At 43.9% G+C, this 13314-nt stretch overlaps 1 non-coding gene across 1 annotated transcript; it reads right to left on the reverse strand.

Annotated features, from left to right (window-relative positions):
• Positions 1-1566: 1566 nt before the first annotated feature.
• Positions 1567-1650, reverse strand: Trnas-gga (transfer RNA serine (anticodon GGA)). The gene is given in 2 exon segments: positions 1567-1601; positions 1611-1650. It is a non-coding gene; the product is annotated as a tRNA-Ser (tRNA).
• Positions 1651-13314: the final 11664 nt, after the last annotated feature.

Genomic DNA, 13314 nt, shown 5'->3' on the forward strand with positions numbered 1-13314 from the left:
AACAACAGACCTGTGTTCCCATGGACGGATGGAAATACTGAAGAGGCAGCTCCGATTACCACCAGTGAAAAAAGGGTGTGAGATACTAGCTGTTGGTCCTAAAATTTTGTGATAAGTACTGATATACGAGGGCGGTTCAGAAAGTAACCTACGGTTGGTCACAGTGCGGGTTGTGGGGGGAGTAGCGACGCCATCTGTGCGTTCACGCACTCAACAGGTCAGTCGGCATCAAGCCGTGGTCGAGTGAACGTCGTACCTGCGCTAGTTTAGTTTTTGTGGCAGTTTGAAATGTGTGCTGCAATAGAAAACCCCGCCAAATTTGAAGTGCGTGCTGTTATAAGGTTTTTTACAGCCAAAGGATATTCTGCAGCAGCTGTTCATCGTGAGCTTTGTGCCGTGTACGGACCAAGAGTTATGAGTGAAGGAGTTGTCCGTGAATGGGTACGTTCATTTAAAAGTGGACGAGAAAACGTTCATGATGAAGAGAGGAGTGGTAGACCATCATTGGTGACTGACGAACTCGTTCAGACAGTTGATGCAAAAGTTCGTGAAAATCGACGTTTCTCAATGTCGGAGTTGTCTACTGGTTTTCCACAGATTTCTAAGACTCTCTTGTACGAGATAGTGACAGCAAGATTGGGTTACCAATAAGTTCTGTGCACGATGGGTGCCCAAAATTCTTACCGACCACCACAAAACTCAAAGAATGGCCTCTGCATTAGACTTTCTGTCACGTTATGAGGACGAAGGAGAACCATTGTTAAACAGAATCGTGACCGGTGACGAAACCTGGATTAAGTACGTGAACCCTGAGACAAAAGAACAATCAAAGATGTGGGCACATTCAAATTCGCCTACCAAACCAAGAAAAGCCTCGGAAGATTTTTCTGCCAGAAAACTGATGGCAACGGTGTTTTGGGATGCCAAAGGAACGTGGTACGACCATTAATCAAGACGTGTACTGTGAAACAATAAAAAAGTTACGACGGGCTATACAGAACAAACGCCGTGGTATGCTGACTTCCGGTATCGTTTTTTTGCACGATAACGCCCGTCCTCACTCTGCTCGCAGAACAACGGCCCTTCTTGAGTCCTTCAAGTGGGACGTTATCAACCATCCACCTTACAGCCCAGACCTGGCGCCAAGTGATTATCACCTCTTCATGCATTTGAAGAAATGGCTCGGGTCACAGCGGTTTGATGACGACGAAGAGCTCAAAGATGCGGTCACAGGCTGGCTCCAGGCACAAGCGGGTGATTTTTATGCAGAAGGAATTTCAAAGCTTATGAAGAGATACGATAAGTGCCTCAATCGCTATGGAGACTATGTAGAAAAATAGTGCAAAGATGTAGTTGTAAGATGTATATATTAAAATATTTTTATTTAACTTGGTGTATTTTTTTAAATCAACCGGAGGTTACTTTCTGAACGGCCCTCGTATAATTGAGAGCGTTTGTTGGTTCAAATGGCTCTGAGCACTATGGGACTCAACTGCTGTGGTCATAAGTCCCCTAGAACTTAGAACTACTTAAACCTAACTAACCTAAGGACATCACACACATCCATGCCGGAGGCAGGATTCGAACCTGCGACCGTAGCGGTCGTGCGGTTCCAGACTGTAGCGCCTTTAACCGCTCGGCCACTCCGGCCGGCTAGCGTTTGTTGTTAATACTTTCCCACACTGTCACAAAAAGTCTGTAAATGTCCAAAACGCTGTTTCACTTACGTAAAAGTAGAAAACGGCCCGAAAGCAACACTATGCTGATAAAATCAGGACGACTATTGTTTATAATCTGGTTGTCGACAGTAGCATTGGATATACTGTATTTGCTGATTACACACCATTGTTCTCTTCTTCATGGGCGAACAGTTCTAAGGAATGTACGAGATACATACAGTAAGGAGCCAATGTAGGGAAGAAAAGTTTGTTTGAAATTTGTTAAACTGACATTTCCTAAACTAACCCTGAGTTAGTCTGGTGTGGTGCCATACAAACGGGATTGGTATTAGGTCACATTTAATTTTTTCCTATTATCTACCTTGTCGTTTTGTAATCTAACAGGGGGACAATGGAATGTTCGTTATTCTTTAAGTTAAGTGTGTCTTTCATCCGACCAGCTAGTTGTGTAACTGTGATAAACTCTTCACTTGAGCTAAGTTTTTGCTTTATTTTTAAATTTGTTTTACGTTCTACGTAGGTTGGGAGTTTAATAGTGGCAACTGTTTATTTACAACTTGTGCAAAATAGATATATGTTTCAAAGTTTCAGTGTCATTCAAAGTAGTCACAAGCGTTGTGTATACTATGGTGACAAAAGCCGTGGGATATCTCCTATTATCGTGTTGGATGTCCTTTTGTCTGGCGTAGTGAGCAGCTCGACGCAGCATGGACTCAACAAGTTGTCGGACGTCCCCTGCAGAAATATTGACCCAATACTGCCTCTATTGCCGTCCACAATTGCCAAATTGTTTCTGGTGCAGGATCTGTGCACAAACAGACCTCTTCCATTATGTCCTGTCAGTCTTCGACGGGATTCATGTCGGGCGATCTGGGTGACACAATCACTCACTCGAATGGTCCAGAATGTTCTTCAAACCAATCGCGACCGATTGTGACCCGGTGACTTGGTGGCATTGTCGTCCATTAAATTCCATTGTTGTTTGGGAACATGAAGTTCAGGAATGGCTGCAAATGGTCTCCAAGTAGCTGAACATAACCACTTCCAGTCAACGATATGTTCAGTTGGACCAGAGGGCCCAATCCATTCCATATAAACACAGCCCACACCATTATGAAGCCACCACCAACTTGCACAGTGTCTTATTGACAACTTGTATCTATGGCTTCAAGGGGTCTGCGCCACATACAGACCCAATCCTCAGCTATTACCAACTGAAATCTGGACCCAGCCAACCAGGCCACAATGTTCCAGTCGTCTAGGATCGAATAGACATGGTCAAGAGCCCAGGAGAGGCGCTGCAGGCGATGTCGTGCTGTTAGCAAAGGCACTCGCGTCGGTCGTGTGCTGCCATAGCCCATTACACTGTCCTAACTGATGCATTCGCCGTTCACTCCACATTGCTTCTTGCGGTTATTTCACGCAGTGCTGTTTTTTTGTAAGTGCTGACAACTCTACGCAAACTTTCCTGCTCTTTGTCGTTAATTGATTGGTTGGTTTTTGGGGAAGGAGACCAGACAGCGAGGTCATCGGTCTCATCGGATTAGGGAAGGACGGGGAAGGAAGTCGGCCGTGCCCTTTGAAAGGAACCATCCCGGCATTTGCCTGGAGCGATTTAGGGAAATCACGGAAAACCTAAATCAGGATGGACGGACGCGGGATTGAACCGTCGTCCTCCCGAATGCGAGTCCAGTGTCTAACCGTCGTTAATTGAAGGCCGTCGACCACTGAGTTATCCGTGGTAAGAGGTAATGCCTGAAATTTGGTATTTTCCGTACACTCTTGACCCTGTGGACCTCGGAGTATTGAATCCCGTAACGATTGCCGAAATGGAATTGTCCACGCGTCCAACTCTAGCTATCATTCGTGTTCAATATCTGCCAGTTCCCATCGTGCGGCCATAATCACGTCGGAAACCTGAGTACAAATGACAGCTGCTCCAATGCAGTGCATTTTATACCTTATGCCATGAAGTACTTCCTTCGATTTAGAAATAAAGTTGAAGCCACATGGGCTTAAGTCCGCAGACTGTGACAAGTGGTACAGCATTTCCCAACCCCATCGATTGAACAAATCCGTCATAACGTGTGCCATACGCGCTCGAACATCCCCCTGCAAGAAGTCGTCGCTGCCTCTTTCTCTAAGCTATTCATTTTTGGAACACAACTCGCGATCAGCTGAGAGTAAGAAGTGGCTACGCTTTCTGCAAGAGCCGCCATTTTGCACGACAGTGCTCTGGCGCTTATGGCGCAGGTTGTGACTCAATTGTTCGATCAATGGGGCTGGGAAATGCTACATCACCCACCATAGCGAGCGCAGATGAAGAACACCCTTTCCAGCAGACGACAGTCCCCTGGGTAGCAATGGCATACATCTTTTTATTGTAAATGAAGACTTAATCCTTTAAAAGACAGTGTAAGGAAGGCAATATTAACAACTGGAAGTAATAAATCGAGGTGTACCAGAATTAGTTTGGTGGGGGCGGACAGCAGTCTCAAGAGCGATACAATAAAACAAATCAGCATCACCAGATTCCCCTTAATCTAACAGATATTGAGTATAATTAGTTTACACGATTTTTTTTTTAAATTGCTATCGGGATTTTCAGTTGAGGTATACTTGTCATGTGATGTTCTCGACACCAGTGATAGTTTTCTCGTTCTATCTTAGTGGTCTTTTTTGCGTCTTTGATGCCAACCATTTTATTGTATTATTCTGGATGTCTTAGATTTAAAGTTTTAACATTTTCGTGATTTTGTGGTTGTTATTTTAGATTTTTAGTTTGTCCCCGCCCAAAACCCTCGATTTCTTCGCTTGTACCTTCTTAGGTCAATGGTGCCATGGGAACGGACGATTGTGGCGTCATGTTTGTGTTGCATTTCGGGGCTTGTGATGTAATTGTTCTAAGTCAACATCGCGGGTGATTTCGAAGCCTCTGGTTCATCCAAAACATCAAGGTTGTTGCCCCATTTACCCTCGCGCAAGAAACAGAAAACAAGTTTGGAGTGAAAAAAGGCAAAACATTATTGTGAAGCACGCATTTCTGAAACATAAATCTGACAACCAAATTCTTTCATGCAGTTTCAATTTTATGGATGTTTTTAGTTTCCCGTCATAATAACGTTACCTCCAACTTTATGTTTTTTTCTTTACGTTTTTATTTTATTTTGCATTATTCAAGCACAAAAATGACAGTAACGTTGACTTTAAGGTAAATGTTGATTATAGCACAAAAGACATAAATGTTGATTTCAAACTAAAGAGGTGATTTTTTTTGTCATGGCTCAAAAGTTAGTAGTCTCATCGTAGCTGAATTAAATTTTGGGGGAAATATATACAGATTAAGATTTGACGATTACTCATTAGTTGTTTTTTTTATAAGTAAAAAGATCTGGGATGTCAGAAATCCCATCGCACTAATGGCGTCATTTTCCTTTTCCAGTCTAACACAGGGTTAAAAATGCACAGTTAAAGAAGCGTTCTGTGGGGTCTATTTGCAGTTCCTGGATCACGACCGAATGCGGTGACAGGGAAAGACGCTGGAAATCCCACAGGGGCCAGTTCTGATGCCGAACGGCTTAATTGCTGCACTTGCGTCACAGCTGCCAGCAATACAATTCTAGGAAGCGCTTTCGTTTAGAAGTCTTGCAGCGTGGTGCTAAACGTCTTCAGGTGCCGCGGCGAAGGTTGGCGACCGCCGTTCGTTCCTGTCGGAGAATAATCTTAACAACTGTCTCGTTAGCATTCCGCTGTAGCCTCCTCCTTTCATATGTTGATTTCTGCTCAGGCGGTAAACGGTAGACAGTAGCATGATTTGCTTCTGAAGGCAAAGCGCTCAAGAGAGCAGTTAATGGCTTCTCGGAAAACCTTCGCTTATAGGTACGCTGAAGTGTGTATAAAAAGAATCACACGTACGCTGTCGCCCATTCTTTTCTTTTGTTTAAGTCAATGTTAAAAGAAGAAAGAGTTCACAGAAGATGAGTGCTTCAGTTCACTCAAGGCTACTATTTTTCTTCAAATGCTGTTGGCTAAATATTACGTGGGTACATTCATTCCTTTTCCTATGTGTGGTTTTCAGATGAATTCCGAATGGTGTCCTTAAGGTCCACTTCGGTTTCCTCATTTCCCCCTTACTGTCTGAAACAGCGAATATGTGAAGCACACTTTTCGTAGTTGAACTGAGTACGGCATGAATGTACTGACTGTATAAAGTATGCGGTTTATAAGCACTCTACAGACATTATTGCATCACAGTCAAAACTTGTCCCGAAACTGAAACTTTTTAATTTTACTTCGCCTTCATTGGCTATGACTGTAAACCACGTTAAGCATCTATGCGACGTTTTCAGATTCTAATAAATGCACCAGAACGAGAATACAAAAATTAAAGTGTAGAAACGGTTATAAAAATGGTTACGAAACTTTTTAATCAGAACATTCCTTCCCTGATCAGTCTTATAATCGGCTTTTTTTAAATATTTTCTATTCGCTTGCGTCAATGATATCACCAGAACTTTCTGGTCGATAGTTTAGTGTCGTAGGCTTTCCTCAGTTCAAGCACTTTCTCAGGTAGAAGCACCTTCTCAGGCAGTTCGCCATAATGAAGACAATACGTACTGTATATAAGGGAGTCAGTGAAAAAGTAATAATTCTCAAGGTTTAATATCGCGGTACTGGTAAGATAATTAGCCTGAAGTAGACCAAGGTCAGGAAGCACTCGTCGGCCAGTCTGTGACGGCAATAGAAGACAGCAAAAGGAAAACTGAAGTTTTAAATTTCTCGCTTAAGAAATTCTTCACACAAAAGGATCGTACAAAGAGACTGCCGTTTGACTATCGCACAGACTTCCATATGGAGTACATTCACTGTAGCGCCAAAGAAACTGGTAAAGGCACTCACATACAGAGATATGTAAACAGGCAGAATACGGCACTGCGATCAGCAACCCCTCTATCAGACATGTGTCTGGCGCAGTTATTAGGTCGGTTACTGCTGCTACAGTGGCAGGTTATCAAGATTTAAGTGGGTCTGGACGTTGTGTTATAGTCTGCATCTCCGAGGTAGCGATGAAGTGGGGATTTTCCCACACGACCATTTCACGAGTTCACTGTGGATATCAGGAATCAAGCAAAACATCAAATCTCCGACATCACTGCGCCCGCACAAATTTCTAGTTGGTGCAATTAATAGCAGCTTGCTCTAAATGTAGAAAAATATAAGTTAATTCGGGTGAGTAGGAAAAACAGTCCTCTAACGTTCGAATACAGAATTAGTTGGGTGCAGTTTAACACAATTACTTCGATTAAACATCTAGGCGTAATGTTGCGATGTGATATGAAATGGAATGAGCACGTCGGGTTGGTAATAGGAAAGAAGAATGCTCGACTTAGTTTTATTGGGAGAATTTAAGGAAAATGTAGCTCATCCATAAAGGAGATGGCTTGTAGAACACTTTGTGACCCATACTTGAATAGTGTTCAAGTGTCCAAGATCCCCATTAGGTCGGATTAAAGGAAGGCATCGAAGCAATTCAGAGGTGAGCCGCTAGATTTGTTACCAGTAGATTCGATCAACATGCAAGTATGAAGGAGAAAAGACGATGCCCTTTCTGCAAGGCATACTGCAAATTTAGCAAATTTGGAGAAGAATCATTTGAGGCCAGCTGCAGACCGATTGTTTTGCCACTAGTGTACATTTCCCATAAGGACCGTGAAGATAAGATACGGGAAATTAGGACTGGACTCGTACGGAGAGTTTTACACAGTGGTTTTTCCTCGTTCTATTTGCGAGTGGAATAGGATAGGAATTGAATAGTAATGGTACAAGATACTCTCCGCCGTGCACCGTATGGTGGTTTGCGGAGTATGTATGTAAATGCAGAAGCAAACAATCCTGTCCTTTTCAAAGGATTCAGCTCGCCATTCGCGTATAGAATGCTTAGTGCAACTAGAAGAAACCTAACTCTGGATGGCCAGAAAAGTCTGAGTAAAGACCCTCTCAGACAATGGAACAGCTCGTCAAATTTCACAAGTTTGTCAAATTATTTGCCAGAGTGCTGATTTGTTTGGTGTGGCTGTAAAACAGTAACTGCCTTAGACGTTTTTGACATAAATTAAGATTGACGGTCGATTTGGCAACAAATTTGAGCTTTTGCGCTTGCATTTGTCAAACAGAAGCCAGCTCGTTGCCAGTCTTCCGAAATAACGGACCTCATGCATGTCAATGTTTATTCGCGCATTTTGAGCGAACAAGAATTAGTATAGCAGCTCACCTCGTTGTATAGTGCGTTCTCACTGTTGTGGAAACTAACAGTAAAGGAATAATTGGACAAAAAAAAAGTTGGGCATTACGAAAATAGTGGAGGTGATACGACTTTCCTGCCTCAGTATAACGGAGGAAGACAGAAAAAATTAACATTTTATTACTGACGTATAACCAGGAGTCTTAATACTCAATTTATAGTTTTCTTTGTTTCCATACTAATGTCAGTATACGAGGTGCAATGCAGTATAGAGATTTTAAATCTTCAGAATCTGCAACATTTGTGAAGTATCTCAGTCATAGCAATTGTCGAGAAACTAGAATAGATTTTCGCATAACTGTGCCTTTTTCAATACGAGAGCGGAGTAATTCTAACAAGTTATTAAAAGTTTGACTGCCCATTCTGAGAAAGTTGAAATAATTACTAGGTCTTGAGGGTACAGTTTCCTTTATCAGATTTTCATGGTGGTGAATATATCAACCTTACTTGGGACCAACGCCTTGTTTTCTTTTTCTTTGAACACAGTACTAAAACCACTGTAATAAATGCTTTGTCGTTCTTCAGCTTCTCCAGGGTTACGTAATGACGAAACAGTTCATGGATGAATGGCTGAGTGTCAATGTCCAGTGGGCACAATATTTCGGCAAACGGCAACATCGGAATTATCAGGTACGCCGACGAACTGATCTCTTTGTTTTTTTCTATTCTTGTGGGGTGGAGTGGGCTACTTGAAGACATACATTGTCCTTTTCAGCCATGACGTACACGAAGGTAAGTTACATTTATTAATCTTTATTCGTTTTCAGCACAATAGTGCAGGGACCTTTATATTTGGTTTCCATTTCCTGAATTATGGTATGGTTTTGCAGTGGACGGTTTTTGGGAACAGTTCCGGCGTTTGACTTACTGACAGGGAAACATCCAAAACACTGGCCGGAACAGCTAGTGTTCTACCTTGCTGTACAGCTGGTTTGCAGCTGCTGTCGTTTCATGAACGCCTAGAGTTTCTATGCTTTTCACACTCAGTTTCTTCCATCTGTATCAGTCAGTTTTCTGGGTATCAACAAATAGTTGCCTGGTGTGACTATTCCGTGCGTTTGTAAGCTCTTATTGGCCAACAGAGCTTGGGTGTGTCCATGCGTCTCTAGACTCTCCTCTGGGAGTAATGGGAAGCTGCTTGACGTCTGTACTGCTCGGCTGACCACTATCTACTGATGTCACTTGGGCTCATATGTCAGGGTCATTTTCGTTCCCTGTTGTCGTGCTGGACGGTCCTCAGTTCGTGAGGGCATCGTTATATTCATATGTTTATTGGTCTGTACTGCTCGTGATCCATCTGCTGCTGCCGATGGGAGGTTTCCCGGAACAGGAGGCAGGCAGTCTCCATCTCGGCATGGAGTGTTGTCTAGGTGGCGTCAACCGTGGCGCTTAGTGGTCGATGCAACGGTTTTATTCCCCCCCCCCCCCCCCCTGCTCACATCGATCTGTAGCTCTAAATGACGTTTTCGTCCAGCCTCACTTTCCCTACTCCCCCAGCCGACACGTTGCTCTGTCCTAGGTTCGCGCCCATGTTGGTGGCACCTCTGCTATTCCTCTGCTTGTCCCCAAAGTCAGTTCATTGTGGAATGCCTGCTTCTTCTTCTTAATCAGACTATTTGCCGGTTCCCATGTCTTACTAAGGATGTAGCCGCTACCACAATTGATCAGGGGTTACCTTGCTCGAATCTTAGTAGATTCTTTAATGACGCAGTCCTAGAACTTAGATGTCCATGTCAGAACTTTAATATGGTCTTAATTCATCTCGGCTAATTCCGACAGGCAATGTTCCATGTTTGCCGACTTGTTAGGCTACTGCAGTCTGGTGTGCCGCTAGTGATCTCGGTAACGATCGTTGACAGTACACACTCTCTGACTTATATACACACATCAAATAAAGTTTTGCATCACCCCAGTTCCTAGAACTCCTGAAGATAGACATGTCACTAAACATGGCCAAAGCTGTAAACAACCATGCATGAGCAGCGCCTATTACACGGAGGGGGTCCATCAGCCAATCGGTTCCAGTCATTCCACAAGGAAGAAGGTACACGGCTCATGATGTCTGTAGTTCAACCATGCCTAGACCGTCAATACCGCGGTTCGATGGCGTCCGTATTGTTACTTTGTTCCAGGAAGGGCTCTCAACAAGGCAAGTGTCCAGGCGTCTCGGAGTGAACCAAAGGGATGTTGTTCAGACATGGAGGAGATACAGAGAGACAGGAATGTCGATGACATGCCTCACTCAGTCCACCCAAGGGCTAATGCTGCAATGGATGACCGCTGTCTATGGATTATGGCTTGGAGGAACCCTGACAGCAACACACCATGTCGAATAATGCTTTTGGTGCAGCCATAGAACGTCATGTTACGACTCAAACTGTGCGCAATAGACTGCATGATGCGCAACTTTACTCCCGACGTCCATGGCGGGGTCCATCTTTGCAACCACGACACCATGCAGCGCGGTACATATGGGCCCAACAACATGCCGAATACACCGCTCAGGATTGGCATCACGTGCTCTTAACCAATGAGTGTCGCATATGCCTTCAACCAGACAATCGTCGGAAACGTGTTTGGAGGCATTCCGGTCATGCTGAACGCCTTAGACACACTGTCCAGCGAGTGCAGCAAGGTGGATGTTCCCTGCTGTTTTGGGGTGGCATTGTGTGGGGCCAATGTGCGCCGCTGGTGGTCATGGAAGGCGCCGTAACGGCTGTACGATACGTGAATGCCATCCTCTGACTGATATTGCAACCATATCGGCAGCATATTGGCGAGACATTTATCTTCATGGACGACAATTCGCGCCCCCATCGTGCACATCTTGTGAATGACTTCCTTCAGGATAACGACATCTCTCGACTAGAGTGGTCAGCATGCTCTTCAGATATGAACCCTATCGAACATGCCTGGGATAGATTGAAAAGGGCTGTTTATGGACGATGGACGCTGAATCGTCGTTGAGGAGTGGGACAGTCTGGACCAACAGTGCTTGATGAACTTGTGGATAGTATGCCACGACGAATACAGGCATGCATCAATGCAGGAGGACGTGCTGCTGTATATTAAAGGTACCGGTGTGTACAGCCATATGGACCACCACCTCTGAAGGTCTGGCTGTATGGTGGTACAACATCAAAGTGTGGTTTCCATGAGCAATAAAAAGGGCGGAAATGATGTTTATGTTGATTTCTATTCCAATTTTCTGTACAGCTTCCGGAACTCGCGGAATCGAGGTGATGCAAAAGTTTTTTAATGTGTATATCTCTTGTCACATTGGTAAAATATCTGATAGATCCCGGATTTCTGTAGTCTAAGGTCGTTTTTGACACTACCAAATAGTACTCCTGTTCTATCTGGTGGATAAAGACGCTCTTCATATGGGGTTTCCGGAGAATTGGTTCTGTCTTTCCAGATAATGTGTCACAAAAAGGTATAACTGCAAAGGCTGCATTCTTCTGAGGTCCCTCTTCTGTTTCCGCTGGATATACAGTGGGTGTAGGATGTACAGCTCTGAATTTGCCATTTCTTGTAGCCATGGCTTCGGAACATCATCCTCAGATTTTCGAGTTTTTGATTCAGACGTTCATTGTCAGAGAGGGCGCGAGCCATATGTGCCAATGCTTTGAGCACCCATTCCTCTGTCTCCAACATGCTGACCATTCATCTTTGCACCAGGACGTCCAGAAAGGGGAGCACTCCATCCACTTTGAGCCTCATCGTAAACTTGACGTTCTGGTGTGTAGAATTCAATATATAAGGAAGTCAGTCAGCTTCTCTCACTTATGTGAGCATATGATTAAGGGGAAGACTATGTACCAGGGCTTCCTCCTCGAAATTTTCCATATACATGTTGGCAACAACTGATGAAAGTGGGCTCCAAGTGGTTACTCCTTTCATCTACTCATAGTAGCCACCATGCAAAAGAAAGTATGTCGACGTCAAGACATGCCTAAGTAGGTTGGTCGTCTCTGTGTCAAATTCCTGCCCTATAACTTCTAAGAATTCTTGTAAAGGCTCTCTAGTAAAAAGGGAGATAACGTCAAAGCTCAAAAGGATGTCAATACCCTTAACGTTAGCATTGTTAAAGCATCCAACAAAATTCACAGAGTTGTTCGTGTGATATGAACGCTTTCCAACGTAAGGGCTAAGCAAATCCTTCAGGTATTTAGTGGGTGTGGGTGAGTATGTTGGATCACCAGTGTTGCTCACAATAGGCCATAAAGACACCCAGTCTTTGTGAACTTTTGGCAGTCCGTAAAATCTCAGTGAAGCTGGTGCTCTGTTATAACTTATTAACAGTATCGTCTGGCAGGCTGGATTATCTTCACCCTCTTGGTGGGATCAACTTCTATGTTATGGTATGCAGTGTCTTGTAGCAAGCCCTGCATTCAGTCATTGTAATCCTGGTGACACAGTACCACAGTTGTGTTGCCTTTGTCAGTTGGTAAAACCATGATATTTGTGTCTTCTCTTAGTTCCCATATGGCGGCTCTCTCACTGTTAGAGATGTTCAATCGTGCATGTAGTGTCTGGGCACTCACCTTGCCAATACCACAATGGAACACATCTATGGCCAGTGGGCTGTCAGAACTGTAGCCGTCCTCCAATGAACCCAGATACACGTGGCAATCCCAATTCTGGGCATACAAACTGCATGCTTCCAGATAGTGGCAGATGACAATAGCAACACGCCACACGCCACTCTGTGTATACACAGCTGCACATTATTCTGTGTACACACCAGACTTCAACTGGGGGCATTGCGAACACAGCACTACATTTCGTCTGCATACTATATAACACACATTCACATGTTATGTGACACCTCACGGGAGTCCTTCTGCTGGATTAAGATGCTGCATGACCATCAATAGACAGCACTCACACTCTGGGCTCAATTATGAGTGCCCTGCAGCTCATCTTTTGGTAGCGTTTTCAGCAGCAGTCTTCAGCGCCGCCCAGTTCAGTGACTGGACATCGATCCAGTGCACCCTTGGACCTCGACCAGGGCACTGACCATTTTTCACTTGACTGAGTCAGACACCAACACAGACAAAAGCCAGACCACCAGACAGACGTCATAACTGAATATTACTTGTACTACTGATTGCAACTATAGGTGAAAATCGTGACTGAAATATATGTTTTTGGTTGTGCAATATTGTCAAACGAAACTGATAGTGTGTAGATTGATCTAAACATTCTTAGCATCGGAAAAATGTGTAAGAGAGCTGTGCATGACATTAAGTGTACGCTTTTTAGTGGTAATATTTAACTGCATCTAAATTCGACCAATAATTTTCATACAATGTTGTCCTGTTCCTCTGA

This window comes from Schistocerca serialis, chromosome 9, assembly GCF_023864345.2.
Source record: "Schistocerca serialis cubense isolate TAMUIC-IGC-003099 chromosome 9, iqSchSeri2.2, whole genome shotgun sequence".
NCBI lineage: Eukaryota > Metazoa > Arthropoda > Insecta > Orthoptera > Acrididae > Schistocerca > Schistocerca serialis.